This window comes from Amphibalanus amphitrite, unplaced genomic scaffold (genome assembly GCF_019059575.1).
Source record: "Amphibalanus amphitrite isolate SeventyFive unplaced genomic scaffold, NRLGWU_Aamphi_draft 000250F_arrow, whole genome shotgun sequence".
Lineage (NCBI taxonomy): Eukaryota > Metazoa > Arthropoda > Thecostraca > Balanomorpha > Balanidae > Amphibalanus > Amphibalanus amphitrite.
Window position 1 is genome coordinate 651501 of NW_024881745.1, and position 15226 is coordinate 666726.

The following is a 15226-nucleotide window of genomic DNA, read 5'->3' on the forward strand; positions in this document are numbered from 1 at the left end:
CATAAGGCCCATGCCAAACGCAATATGTTGAGAATTGGCCATTTGGGTCATGACATGACCTGACAAACAAGGTCATATCTCCGAAACCAAAAATCACAGAAACTTGAAATTTTCAGTGGACATCAAGAAAGGATAGAGGAGCAGCTATACGAAAAATCAGCCTTCTAGCTCTAAAAATGCTGAGTGCAGAGCAGAAAGACTACCTGGGGGGGGGGGGTGGCAACCACCCCCCCATGTGCGGGCGAGGGCTAGGGAATTTTCACTGAGGGGGCCAGAGGCCTAGAAACCAAACCTAGGGTACTCCCAAACCCGGTTTTCTCATCAGATTTAGGCTACTTATTTTTCGTCACAGTCCTGATGCCATGATTTTATGCATCAATTTTTGGGTAAAAATTCAGGGTTACTTTTAAAGGGGGGAAGAGGGGAATTTCCCCCCTTCGAAAATTCCGCTCCCCCTTTCAAATCGTGTCTGAACGGCTAGGGAGGGAAGGGGGAATTTCCCCCTTTCAAATTTATTTTGGAGCCCATTTTCAATCAATGCGCTATTCAGATTCTATAGTCATCGTTAATCAGATTCTCGTCATCAATCAACGTTGCTGGCGTTAAGATAATTATTAATTTTCAATTTTCGGTTCCATCCAACCATTTAACGTTCAGTGCAGTAGGAACTCCAGATTTGACCCGATACCGATCGGATAGTCGGTGGGACCGTCTCTTGTCTTGTCTCTTCCGTCTTTTCGCAATCACTGACATATCGGTACAGGCGTCGGCGTAGAAACCGGCGGGGGACGGGATTACCTCTCCGAACCAAGGGTGGATACAGGGGGAGGGGGGCAATGGGCCATGGCCCCTCCTTTGACGCAAAAAGAAGGTGACCCCCTTTTGGACCCCCTTTTATATTCTGTGTTCTTTCTCAGAAACGACCCATTTATTCACGATTATTTTCACTTTTTCATCGACGCCAAGGCCAGACATCTAACATTTTTGTCCCAATATGACAATGGCCGTGTTTAACCATCCTCCAAACCGGAAACATTGAAGGAAAAACAACGTTATTTTTGTCCCATAGGCATCAAAGCTTTGAGTAATAAATGACTTTTCTCTTTATGCAGCATTCACGTTCATCTGCTTTGCATGCAGAGCAGGGCGCAAAAAAGTACCTCATCACAGCCGGCTTTCCCAATGGAACTTTCACTGCTCACTAATACTAATAGTAATAATTCAAGTTTTGTGCTTCATTAGTTTTTGTTCGGATATCACTGCCCACCTTGTAGTTGTAGAGGTTGCAGTTTTGTAGCGCCGTCGTTTCTCTACATACACGACCACACAAAGAACTTTGGAATTGCTCGTTAACTGTAGCTTTTGTGAGCGTTTAAGAATTTCATGTTTTTTGCTCATTTTTGCTCGAACAGTTTGACATCAATTACTTCTGACCTAAGGTGACCTAAGACTTGAAATTTTGTGCGAAGGTTTCAAATTGATGCCCGGTAAGGTACTAAAAATTTGGCGGCGCTTTCGCTTTTCAAGAAAACCCACATGGGGGCCAAAATGACCTCCAATCAGGGCGCGGATTAACCTCTCTCTTTAGAAAGGCGTTACTGAATGTTTGGCTGGGGTATACCTACTAGTTATTGATACCACTGATAGGTTGATACTACTGATTGGCATTTGCAAGGGCGCAGTCAAGTTGGGACCTCCCCCGCCCCTTACAGCCAAGGTAGGTGCGTATATTTTTTAGCAAAATTATTTTTTGGCAACCTTCCAAAATAAAGTGGCTGAAACCCGAGGAAAGAATAGGATTTGGGGGTAGGTAAGGTTCTGCGGGCTCCATCCTAACGAAAAACCTAATGGTATTGCCGCCCACCCCCCTTTCAGATGCCCCTGGATCCGCCTTTGCCCCGAACTTTATTCCCCCTCTCAACTTTTCCTGTAAAAGTAACCCTGGGTAAAATAATAATAAAGAAATTGTACATAGGTCCAGGGTTGTATACGACTCAATCAATAGCAATCAATTCAATCACGACAAATTTGGAAAACCAATCAAATCAATCAAGTCAGAGCAGTTTTCGGGAATTGATTCAATCGACTCAAACGCGACAATGAAAGGAATCAATCAACTCAATCAAACGACTCAAACCAAGACATACATTAGGTTTTTTGCCCCACCAACTTGGAAAAGTGTCCATAGCAGTCTGGTGTACCTACCTACCTACCTACTTACCTACAGAAGAAACATAAAATATTGTCATTTAAAATTATAAATTGCCATGCCATTCAAAGTTACTATGTAATAAGGAAGGATACCTAGTGATGGACAGGTGGATCATGATATTGAGGTTCAATGGGTAGAATTGGAGCAGAAGTTTCATTTAATGGGTGCAAAATAACCCAGTAGTTGACTCGCCCCTTAACCCAAATCACCACCTTTCACCTAAAAGTTGTCAATTTAATTTTGGCCATATTCCAGCTAAGTCATCAGGCCATCTACCCCATGTAAAGCCCCTGTCTGTCTCTTATGTGAGTTGTCTGTCTCTTATGTGAGGAGCTCTTCTGAAACAAACACTGAACATAGCTGTTCCATGCCACACTGACTGACACCATATGAAAGTGTTGAAAATGTGCTACAAATTTGACAACTTCATTAGGTATGCTTTATGAAGACAGCAGGAAAGCAGGCAGGTAGGTACCTACTTACCTGCCTAGATGTGTCACTGGCTACCAACAGTTCCCACGAAGGTATATAGGTTATATGTGAAGAATTCAAAACTTTATTGCAATACAATTTGAAACTGTTAAGACTGGGGGATAGGGATGAGGATTAAAAATATATTTAAAAGGAAATGGAGAGGACAGGGACTCTGGAACCACAAGATAAGTTAAGGACAAAGGAAGTAGGAACAAGGAAAATTAAAACGCGAAAACGGCACGGTGCGAAACCTGCGAAACAAAGGAAACGTTTTGCCAATAAGTATGCTAAGCTTTTATAAATCCTTATTCTACGTCTTTTGATTTTTTGGTAAGATGACGTCATTGATTATCATGTAGTATGGTAGATCATCATAAAATAAATCGGTTGTACAACACCAATTTCGTTTTAATTATTATTTCATTTGAAATAAAACCACTTAATAATATTCAGTAAAATATTTTAAGGAAAATGAAATATATTGAATATGTTATGCTTAGGCTCTCAGGAGAAAAGGATCAACAAACGTTCTGCTGCAAATTAAACAATGCAGCAAATTAGCTATTAATTAGGTACGTAAACGTAATTAGCGAGACGAAAACGGCGCTTTTGTTTCAGTTATTTTTGTAGGGGTTTCAGATATTTATAGAGTTCAGTGGGTTGTTTCTGAGGAGATGTGGAGATGTGAATTATTAATTAATCACACTTTATTAGTATATAGGCCAGGGCCTTGCACTTTATCATCTGGATAAAAAAAACGTCTCCTGCTGAGTGCAGAAAGGTAGGTAGGTGCATCGCCAGGTTCTATCACCAGGATTGGAGCAGTTATTGCAGTTGAAAGTCAAAGTTGACTGTTCATGTTTATGCCCTGTTCTTTATTTGGCCATCTACCCCATATTGCAGTTGTGATGACAAGCAGTTTTCAGTGTAGGTTTGTGATCTTTGATGTCATCAATTGGTGTCATTATTTTTCGTCAACTAAAACTTATTTGAACTTTCCATTCAATCGACTCAATCATACGAGTCACTCTAATTTTCGGGAATCAAATCAGTCAACCAGTCGCTAAAGTCAAACGAGTCAGTCAACCAGTCATCTCGAAAAGTCAATCGACTCAATCCAATCAACTCAAAATACGGGTTGAAACAAATCAATCAATTCAATCGACTTGATTGGTATACAACCCTGCATAGGTCACCTGACCCTACTGGTGGATCCTGGCCAGCAGGGTAGCATTTTAGGTAAATATCCCCCGCGGCGTTCGAAATCGACGAAAATTTCTGGGTTTTTTTACTTTCGAGAAAAGAAAACCAAATGCCTTTATTATAGAAAAATGGTATTTAACGGCACAGCATTGCGTAAGGAATCTAACCGACCCCAGACAGTAGGAGGGTTAACCCGCGCCACGCTGGGGGAGGGGCAGATTCTGCCCACTCCCTCCCGGAATTTCGTGATAACTCCAAAGCCGTTGCAGATATCGCCACGAAATTTGGGGTACCTTATCCTTCGTCCATCTGACATCGATTGTGCGAGTTTCATCGAAATCCCTTAGAAAATTTTTGAAAAAAATGGCGTTTAGTTACGTCACTACAAGCCATTTTTCAAATGTTGTAGCGCCTGCGATTTAGTGATTTAGTGGCGCCTTTTTAATGACCTTTGCGTCAGCTGAATGGCTGCGCTTGTTTGGAGCAGGGCTGCGGAGTCGATGGTTTTTCGGGCGACTCCGACTCCGAATCCGATTCCAGCTCCGACTCCAGAGACCGGACGTTTCTCTCAAAATCCATATCATGATAATGAAGTTCAAAGTGGATATGTTTTTATTTTGCCTGAAACAATCCTTTTGCGTTTTAACTTTTAAGGCCTTGCATTGCAAATATGATTGATAAATAACATGCAAAATTAAAAGCAGATTTCGGCCAATCCGCTGTCTTCTGTTGCTTTCGCTGAAAACGCTCGTCCAAAACAATAATGTTTTTTTTTAGGACAAAATCTGATTTCAAAAGTTCCACGAGCGTCCTATCGTCAAGCAAACGGGTGCAGGGTATGTCTTTGAGCCATACAGCGTTAACTCCGATTCTGGAGTCGGAGTCGGTGAGATTTTGGTGGCTCCAACTGCGACTCCGACTCCGGGAAAAACTGTCGACTTCGACCGACTCCGACTCCGACTCCGACTCCGCAGCCCTCGGATTTGGAGTACCGGGTTCTGGATCGACTGGATCTCTCGGCACTTGGTTTGTAGTTCGCATCTCTACGATTCGCTTTTTCTTCTTCAGGTATGAGTCTAAGTCAATAAAACAATTTGAATACCAGGAAAGCAATTTATTCAAACAGGTATTCCAACAGAGTCCCACTTTTTGTATAGGCGACCTCCGATTTGTGTTGACAGCTTCAAGTTGACTACTGCACAGAGAGCCTCCTTTATTGTACATACAGCCAGGGCTGCGGAGTCGGAGTCGGAGTCGGAGTCGGAGTCGGTTGGAGTCGACAGTTGTGACCGGAGTCGGAGTCGGAGTCGGAGTCGATTTTAGAAACCCGAGCCGGAGTCGGAGTCGGAGTCACCGAAAATCTGTCGACTCCGCAGCCCTGCTAGGTCTGCGGAGTCGGAGTCGGGAGTTGGAGTCGGTCGGAGTCGACAATTCTGCCCGGAGTCGGAGTCGGAGTCGGAGCTGGTTTTTGAAAGCCGGAGTCGGAGTCGGAGTCGGAGTCGCCGAAAATCCGTCGACTCCGCAGCCCTGCATACAGCTAAGCTTCTGCAGGTCGAGCGCCGGCCTCCTATTTGTATAGAGAGCCCCCTACTGGAACAGAGGGCCTCCTATTTGTCTAGGGGGCCTCCTGTTGGTTAAAGGCGCCTCCTATTTGCCCAAGCGGCCTCCTATTCGTCTAGGGGGCCTCCTATTTGTCCAGGAGGCCTCCTGTTTGTCCAGAGGGTCTCCTCTTTGTCCAGGTGGCCTCCTATTTATCCAGGGGCCTTCTATATTTTCCAGGGGGCGTCCTCTTTATCCAGGGGGCCTTCTTCTTGTTCAGGGAGCCTCCTATTTATCCAAGGGGCCTTCTATTCGACCAGGGGTCTCCTATTTGTGCAGGGGTCTCCTATTTGTCCAGGGGCCTCCGTTTTTGAAGGAGCCTCTTGTTTGTTTAGGGGTCTTCTATTTGTGTAAGGGGCCTCCCATTTGTTTAGGGGGCCTCCTATTTGTCCATGGGGCCACCTATTCGTACAGAGGGGCTCCTTCTTGCCCATGGGACCTCCTATGTGTTCAGGGGGCCACCTATTTGTACCGGGGTCCTCCTATTTGTCCAGGGGGCCTCTTATATGTCCAGAAGGCCTCCTTTGTCCAGAGAGCCTCCTATTTGTCCAGGGGCCTCCTATTTTCCAGGGGTCTCCTATTTGTTCAGGGGGCCTCCTGTCCAGGGGGCCTCCTATTGGCTAAATGAGCCTCCTATTTGCCCAAGCGGCCCCCTGTTCGTCTAGGCGGTCTTCTATTTGTCCAGGATTCCTGCTGTTTGTCCAGGGGGCCTCCTATTTATCCAGGGGGCCTCCTCTTTATCCAGGGGGCCTCCTATTTGTCCAGGGGGCCTCCTAATTGTCCAGGGAACCTCCTTAGGTGAAAGGGACCTCCTATTTGTCTAGGTCTAGGGCCTTCTACTTGTCTAGGGGGCCTCCTATTTTTCCAGGGGCCTCATATTTGCAGAGGGACTCCTATTTGTCCAGGGAACTCCTATTTGTCTAAGGAACCTCCTATTTGTCTAGGGGGCCTCCTTTTTGTCCAGAAGGCCTCCTGTTTGTGTAGAGAGCCTTCTATCTGTCCAGGGGCCTCCTATTTATCCAGGGGGCCTCCTATTTTCTGCGGGGACTCCTATTTGTTCAGGGGGCCTCCTATGTATCCAGGGGGCCTCCCATTTATCCAACAGGGCCTCCTATTTGTCTAAGGGCCTCCTTTTTATACAGAGAACCTTCTATATGAACAACGGACCTCCATTTGTAAAGTAGTTGGTGCGTCTCGGGGGCCTCTACTATTGGGGTCCCAAAATGACTATTGGGGTCCCAAATGTTCGCATTGGGGTCCCACATGGGACCTCAAAAGCATACAAAGTTACACCCATGGGTTGTACGAGTAAGGAACTGGGCGCCGCGTTACTATCGTCCCCACGGCGCCCACTCATGCCCGTGCTCGGGGTTCCTTTTGTCTCAGTGAGGTGGTTTCTATATGCTGTTAATAAGAAGTGCCTCCTGGAGAAAGATAAAAAGCAAATCATGAAGCTCTGGATGATGGTCGCCAAGGATAGTTGGCAAATCCAGACTGAGGCCATGTGTGGTAATGTGTCTTATAATGTGTCTTCTGTGGTGCTGTAGGCGTGGGCAGTGGAGTATGAAGTGTTGTATTGTGTATCTTGCGTCTTAACCCGCGCACCGACGGGGGTCTGCGCCAACTTCGCACCGACGGGGGGGCGGATGACCGAGATCTCGAGAACGAAGCAAGATAGCGACAAGCGGTAAACGGCATCGGATACGCACGGCCAAGATCTACAATTTTTACAAAGGTCATTTTCAGGTCAGGTCAAAGATGACGTCACAGGGGTCGAAAAAGTCAAAATGGCGGCGCTAGATATGGAGAGAGTTTTTCTCGAATAACTTTCGAATTAGTCAAGATAGGAACAAACTAAGGGCATCATCGTGATCCTCTCGTCAATCCGCATCGAATGACATATATGTTGACCTCGAAAGGTCAAGGTCAAAGGTTGACCTCAGGTCACGTGACCTCGAGGTCATCATGTATATCATTCGATGCGTCTTGACGGGCTGAACACAATGAGACCATCCACGCGTCTGTATCTTGTTCCTGTACGGAGTTATTGGCCAAAAACCTTTGGTGACCTTTGATGACGTCACATGACCTCACAGCTGCCCAACAGCAAAACAGACCTCAAGGTAGTGAAGGTTGATCGTATATGAAGTCATGTATGGTATATGGGGCCATTCCGACCCGTTTTAGTGGTGAAAACAGGGAGTTGATTTTTCCCCCATTGACTTATAATGGGGAGGTCGCGAAATTGACCTGACCTTAGGTCACCGATATCAAAATTCCGAGATATACAAATTGTAGCTACTAATGACCTAATAATATCCTGCGACTTTCAAAAGCCTCCGACATCTACTGTAGCTCTGGCACGGTGACAAATTTGCAAAAAAGTGACTTGAGGTTGGGTCATTCAAAGTGACCTGGTGACCTGACCTTAAAAGGTAGGAAGTTCAAACTTGCACACCATGTGTAAAATTGATGAGGTTATAGTCATACCAAATTTCGCGGCGCTACGCGCCGCGGTTTTCCCGCTATTTGCGAAAAACCTCAGGGGGGGGCGGATATCCGCCCCCTCCGTCGGTGCGCGGGTTAACATGTAAGAGCTGTATATATAGAAATCACGCACTGCTTTCAGCAGGGCACTTCGGCTGCAAACTTGAAACGGAACAGAGTATAGTCAAGAACAGGAAAATGATGAAAAGTATACTCATATTGATCAAAAATAAACACAACATGACGAAAAAATCGTTCTGTCAACCCAGCTCAACGCGCAGCTATAAAATCGCTTTTTTCAAAAGGTGTTTGGCTTCAAGTGCAATATCGAAGCTCTCACGTTAGTTTTGGCAACTTTCAGCGTCTGGCTCACGGACGTATAAATAAACTGGACTGACAATCCCAATGGACCTCCTATGGAAGATAGTGAAGCCGACAAGGCGCCATTTTACGTTGCCAAAAAACCGTGCTCTGGAAGGTCATCGAGCCAATAAAATAAGAATTGCGTCCAAACGGATGATCGGATCGAGATGCTGGTGGTACCGTTCGACGGGTAACTCCTTGAGGCAGGTGATGATGGATGCCACATGTCACCCGGTGTCACATGGCGCGTGCCACGTGCCGACAAACTTACAAAGGACAAAAACCTTTAAGCGACGCTTCAAATCAAACGAAGGGGGGCACAGGTGCCAAACTCACAGGTCACATGTCCCAGTGTTCGACCACTAACATATGGTATGCTCGGCATCAGGGGGTGCGGAATGCACGCGCTGGTGGCGAAAAACATGTTTTGAGGAGGCATCCTCCGATTCCGGAAAACCTTGATCTAGGCTCACCAAATTTGGCACACTGACACTACTGGACACGCGCTTTAAGGTGCTGTACAAATAGGCGTGCTGGGGTACACGGTGCACGTGCTGTGCACGTGCAAACCTTTTGATGTTGCACTCCAGGTGTCACATATGCGGGTGGTTGCGGGTCCAGTTTATTTATACGTCCGTGGTCTGGCTAAGAATTTCTTACCGTAAAAATGATCGATTTCAAATTGTGCTCGGTAAGTACATAGAAATTGTGCCTTAAAAAATGAGCATACTATGATGACGTCACTGGTGGCAGCTGGCACTCAATGTCCGTACGAAAGCATTAAAGGTAGTGTGCCAGCTTTCCTGGACCGTATGGAGTTAATGGCCCAGATAAGGAGAACCGGATTTTTAGAACTTATCCATACCTTCAAAACTCATGGAAACGTCTTAAATTCTTCAAATTTTGAGTACCCCAGTGCGAAATTCGCCCCGACGGGTTGTCGGTCGTACCCCAACCACATTTCACACCACTATGAACAATAAATGCACACACTGAAATCGCTATTACCGATATGTTCATCCAATCAAGTTTCGATAAACCCGTTCATCATCATCTCCTGCGGTTTCGAACACGCCTGTTAGGTGGTGCGGTAGACCGCGCCCAAAGCCAGGGCCCCGGTAACGTGAGGTAGCCGAGTCGGGGCAGCGTGCGCTGACCCAAGCCGGGGCCGCGCGTCCTCCCGGTGTCATGTGATAGCCCGGGGCTGCCCGCGGGGATGCGGTAGACCGCGCCCAAAGCTGCGGCCCCGGCTTGGGTCAGCGCACGCTGCCCCGACTCGGCTACCTCACGTTACCGGGGCCCTGGCTTTGGGCGCGGCTTCTGCTCATACTTTGTGGTGCGGTGGTGGTGCGTCGGGCCGCGCGCTCTGACTTCGGCCAAGAAAAATGCGTCAGCTGATCATTGTCATTTCTGCCACTTGCGTGTGGTGAAATGGGGTCATAACTTAACCCTATTCCTGGCGGGGGGCCTCAGGAGCCCCCCCTGAGGTTTTTTGGTTATTTCTCCCAAACGCGTTGAGCTAGGAAGCTCAAATTTTCTGACTTTTCCTAAAAGGCTTCTACGCAACATGTCTGAAAATTTTGAGTTGATCTGACCTCAGGTCAGGTCACCAGAGGCGGTTTGGTGACCCTACCTCAGAAAAGTTTGCAATCACGCCAGAGCGAGAGTTTTTGACCGATCAATTTCTTCTTTTCAGGCTTTAGATAGGGTACCAGTATGTGCAATTTGTATATCTCGGAATTTTGATATCGGTGACCTAAGGTCAGGTCAGTTTCGCGACCTCCCCATTATAGGTCAATGGGGGAAAAATCAACTCCCTGTTTTTACCACTAAAACGGGTCGGAATGGCCCCATATACCATACATGACTTCATATACGATCAACCTTCACTACCTTGAGGTCTGTTTTGCTGTTGGGCAGCTGTGAGGTCATGTGACGTCATCAAAGGTCACCAAAGGTTTTTGGCCAATAACTCCGTACAGGAACAATATACAGACGCGTGGATGGTCTCATTGTGTTCAGCTCGTCAAGACGCATCGAATGATATACATGATGACCTCGAGGTCACGTGACCTGAGGTCAACCTTTGACCTTGACCTTTCGAGGTCAACATATATATCATTCGATGCGGATTGACGAGAGGATCACGATGATGCCCTTAGTTTGTTCCTATCTTGACTAATTCGAAAGTTATTCGAGAAAAACTCTCTCCATATCTAGCGCCGCCATTTTGACTTTTTCGACCCCTGTGACGTCATCTTTGACCTGACCTGAAAATGACCTGAGTAAAAAATGTAGATCTTGACCGTGCGTATCCGATGCCGTTTACCGTTTGTCGCTGCGATGTGTAGTTTTTGAGATCTGAAGGGGGGGCCGAATCGGCCCCCCCCCCCCCCCGCCAGTTTCTTGTCCCGGCGGAGCCCGCCAGGAATAGGGTTAAGAGACGGCTTTTTCATGTCAATTATTTTACATAAAATCATATTTCAAATCATAAATAATGTTCGACAGCCAAATAAAAAAACAATACCAATACAGGCTTACAGTTTAAGGCTCGACATTGTGTTGTCTAGGGTAGGGTGGGGTAATTTGAACATGTGGGGCAATTTGAACATAGTGTGAATAACACAAAATTACGGAAAATCCATAAGTGGCATGACAATAACACCAATGAGAGAAATTATCGTAACTAAAAGGGCTATCATATGAACGGGGTTTAAAGTTTCAGGGAATGAAGATGTTGACGCACAGTGTAAAAAATCAATTTCGCAAGGAAAAACGCCTAACAACACGTCATTGCAACTTCATTGCAGCGCAAAATCTTGCATTGCTGGCGCCTAATACGCAACGGCTTTTGTTGTATAATGACCTAATCAGTGCCTTCAATCCAAGAAATTTGCTTTAAAACCCTGTTTTTTAAAATGGCAAAATAACTTTTAGCGTGGGGTAATTTGAATATAGTGTGAGAATTTGAATGAAGACAGGGATAGCTCCGAAAAGACAACGCTCCCAGTTTTTTTCTTTTTTTTTGCCAATATTTTCGACCGAAGGCAGTAGCAGATAAGTGATGCCAGTTTAGAAAATTTACGTCTAATATCCGTCTTATGTCCGGCATTTTTGTTGATTTTCCGTCCAAAAATGTTAAAGTCAACTATTTGTCCAAATATGTCCGAAAATTATGCAGCTATCAACACTCAAAACCGTCATTTATATTGCTTATCATGTAATTTTACCAGCCGAAAAGTGTTCATTATATTGAGAGCTTAACAAGCTGTCCATTCGCCATTCAATGCTATGTACGATTACTTTATAAAAAGCGCTGAAGTGTAGCAAGCCATCGTCCAATGTTGTCCAGTCTGCTACCTTTGTCCAACCAATTCCGAATTGGACATTGGACAAAATCAGAACTCCAAATGTCCAGGTTTCCATTGGCACCACTTTAACCCTCGCCCGCACATGGGGGGGTGGTTGCCACCCCCCCCCCCCCCCAGGTAGTCTTTCTGCTCTGCACTCAACATTTTTAGAGCTAGAAGGCTGATTTTTTGTATAGCTGCTCCCCTATCCTTTCTTGAGGTCCACTGAAAACTTCAAGTTTCTGTGATTTTTGGTTTCGGAGATATGACCTTGTTTTTCAGGTCATGTCATGACCCAAATGGCCAATTCTCAACATCTTGCGCCTGCCATGGGCCTTGTGAGCTTTTGACACCCTGATTTCGGCCTTTTTTGCCAGTCATACCTCCCACCTATCATGGAACATGCTGTTCGACGATGTACAGGGGTCAAGGTCAGGGTCAAGGTCAACCTAGGTCATCTAAGATAATTGCGTTTTAGGCAAGCTGAATTTACTTTTTGTGAAGTTTTTTGACTGCATTTTTGGTAAAAGCTTCTCAGATCATGATTTCATGTAATATGGACCCAAAAACAATCGGTGCACACATCAGTATACACACAGACACACACAGACATACAAACACATATAATTGACCTTGACCTAACTTGACCTGAAATGACCTCAGCAGCAAAACTCTGGTCGGGTAGTGTGACAAAGAGGTTCTAGCTGGCTTGGCACCAGAAAACAGCATCGTCATCGGTATTTGATAAGCAGCGCACTTGATATCCAACGGTGACCCAAAACAGCAACATTTTTTAGTTTGACCTGACCTGGAAGGTCAATGACTGACCTGAGAAGGTAAAACTGGGTATCATTGGATTCGTCTCTTCCCAAAGAATCTTTTTGGTCTTTACCGCTAAGCTCTATCTCCAACAGGAACGAAATGGCGCGGGGGGGTGGCAACCACCCCCCCCCATGTGCGTTCTAGGATGGGAAAATGGCATGTGCGGGCGAGGGTTAACAGATGTAGTACGGTTGGGAGAGTTTTTATCGAACAAAAATGATAGACGTTCTGTTAATTGAAGAGGGGCGAATTCTGTCAACTGACCGGTGTGCAGCGTGCAGATATTGATACTCTGCAACTGTTATTTTTGCTGTTGTGTTGATTTTTCAAGTGAAGGTATGTTTAGAATTGTTCTGCCTATTTGTTTATGGGTCAAACAACATCGGTGCTGGCGAGACTATCGTTTTTATGACAGGTAAAGGCAGTATGTTCAAATTACCCCACGGTGGGGCAATTTGAACACACCGTGACTTGGTGGAGAAGTGAGGCTATGCTATTCAAGGTATGCTCGGCTCGTCCAAAAATGAGGCTTGCATGGTGAAAGCAAGTGACACTTGCGCTACTGAAGCAGTTTTTCTTCATCCAGGGTTGAACTGGAATTTGGTACAACGGAGAAGACGTAAAAATATGTTCAAATTACCCCACACTACCCTACGATTAGACAGCTGATAACTCCTTCCCGTACGTCGTAACTCTATAATGACCTTTGCTTATTGTCACATGTGCGCCGCATTCGCGATTGTTGCCGACGCCTGTTTGCAGCTCAGCCCACTACAGTTGTTATACATATCGAAAAACCGATAAACTTTTAGGCGAAAAAGGCACTATTCCAGGCCCATTTTTGATTTTTTTTTGCGATATTAGGTAAAAACAGAAGCTTCTTATCCTAGGAAAAATAAAATAGGAAATCTTTCAAAGGTGGCACACTACCTTTAACCCCCGCCCGTATTGGTGTTTTTCCAGCCGCGAACGTATAAGGGGGGGGGGGGGTCCGTTGGACCCCCCTTGCCGTTTCGCCCCTGATCGAGCTAGAGCTTCGCGGAAAAACCGAGCGTGTTGCCCGTGACGAGAGGAAGCCGATGATACCTAATTTTAAGGTCCTAGGTCATTGGTTGACCTTGCAGGTCAGGTCAATGACCCAAAAGTCGGAAAATCGGGACCTATTAGAACGTCGTAAAGTGTGGCTGCTATGGGGTTTTTCGGGGCGCTGATCACGAATATCATGTTAGTTTTGATCACAGATGATGTCTTTATGCATTTAGTCCAGGTCGGGTCAGGTCAGGTCAGGTCAACCAGTGGGGGTCCTGCCGGGTATTCCTAGTAGGTGTCAACCGCCTCTGACAGCTTCGTAACATGTTACGAAGGCACCAAAACTATTTCGTAAATGTTCATATGGTTGCTAAATTCGAATTCAGCTCCAAAAACTGGCCTAGAAACATGTAAAACATGAAAAAGTGAACCGAGGTCACCAAAGGTCAATGACCTGACCTGACCTTCAGGTGACCTTGACACCCACCCTAATGCATGGGGGCAACATCATATCACATGTCTGAGCGCTTGAAACTACGAAAAGACTGCAAACGCGTGGCTAATGCGAGCCGACGTACGCCGAATCGCGATTCCGGCCAAACATGGTCTCGAAAAGTAGGTCACAGGTCAAAGGTCATTGGGGTCAGGGTCATGAAATTTTAGGGTAGCTGTAAAATTGATTAGCGCGAGGGTACTGAAAGTTTCGTCGCGATCGACCGCTTTTTACGCGAGTTATTCGCGAAAAACCATGGGGGGGGGGGTCCGTTCGACCCCCCCCCCCCCTATACGGGCGAGGGTTAATTACCAACGAATTTTGGGAAAACTTCGTTTTTCACTGTTACCGAGGCCCGAATCGAGTACGCGGTTCTTTCCATGATAGCTATACATTACATTGCAATGCAAGTTCCACAGCATGACGTCACCACTGTTTTCACGTCTAGTTCCAAAACGCACGTATGGAATTTATCGGGAAAATTCACATGTTAAAATAAGGCGACGTTCGAGTTTCTCAGGCTCAGTTTTTGCCCGTTTCGCTGGCTAAAACGCGTGCTTAGTTGAAAAACATACTTGGAGGCAAACACCTTTTGAAAAAACAGGCTATAGATTAGGCATTTTTTCAAGACAATTGTGACCCCAAAAAGAGGCCTGTTTCACTAACAAATAAAACTTGTATTTACAAAGAAAAAGCTTGAGTTTACAAGAAATAATTACCAACATTTGATATTTGGATTTCACGAAAACTTTGAACATTAATTTTGAGTTTAACCCTAGAACGCCTAGGGGGGGGGGGGTTGTATCAACCCCCCCCCCTGAGTTTTTTTCGAAGTGCACGCTAAACGGCTTGTCGTAGCGGGCTGAAATTTTCAATACCCTCTGGGGCAACCTTTGCGCATCTTTTGCCGAAAAAAAAATTGATCGGGTCATGTCAGGTCACGGAGTTATGACGTCATAAGAGGTACAGCCTCCGGCCGACAGTTACCAAACGTGTGCGCCGAATCCCTAGGTTTTCTGCCGGTGATACCCACATTGTTTGATGGATCATGATGAAACTTCCCATGCATGTTGGGGCAAGCATTGGCTATCGTGTGGTGCAAGAAAATTGACCGGGTCAGGTCAGGTCACGGAGCTATGACGTCACAAGAGGAACAGCGTCCGGTACTATTTTTGAAAAGCGCCCGAACCACTA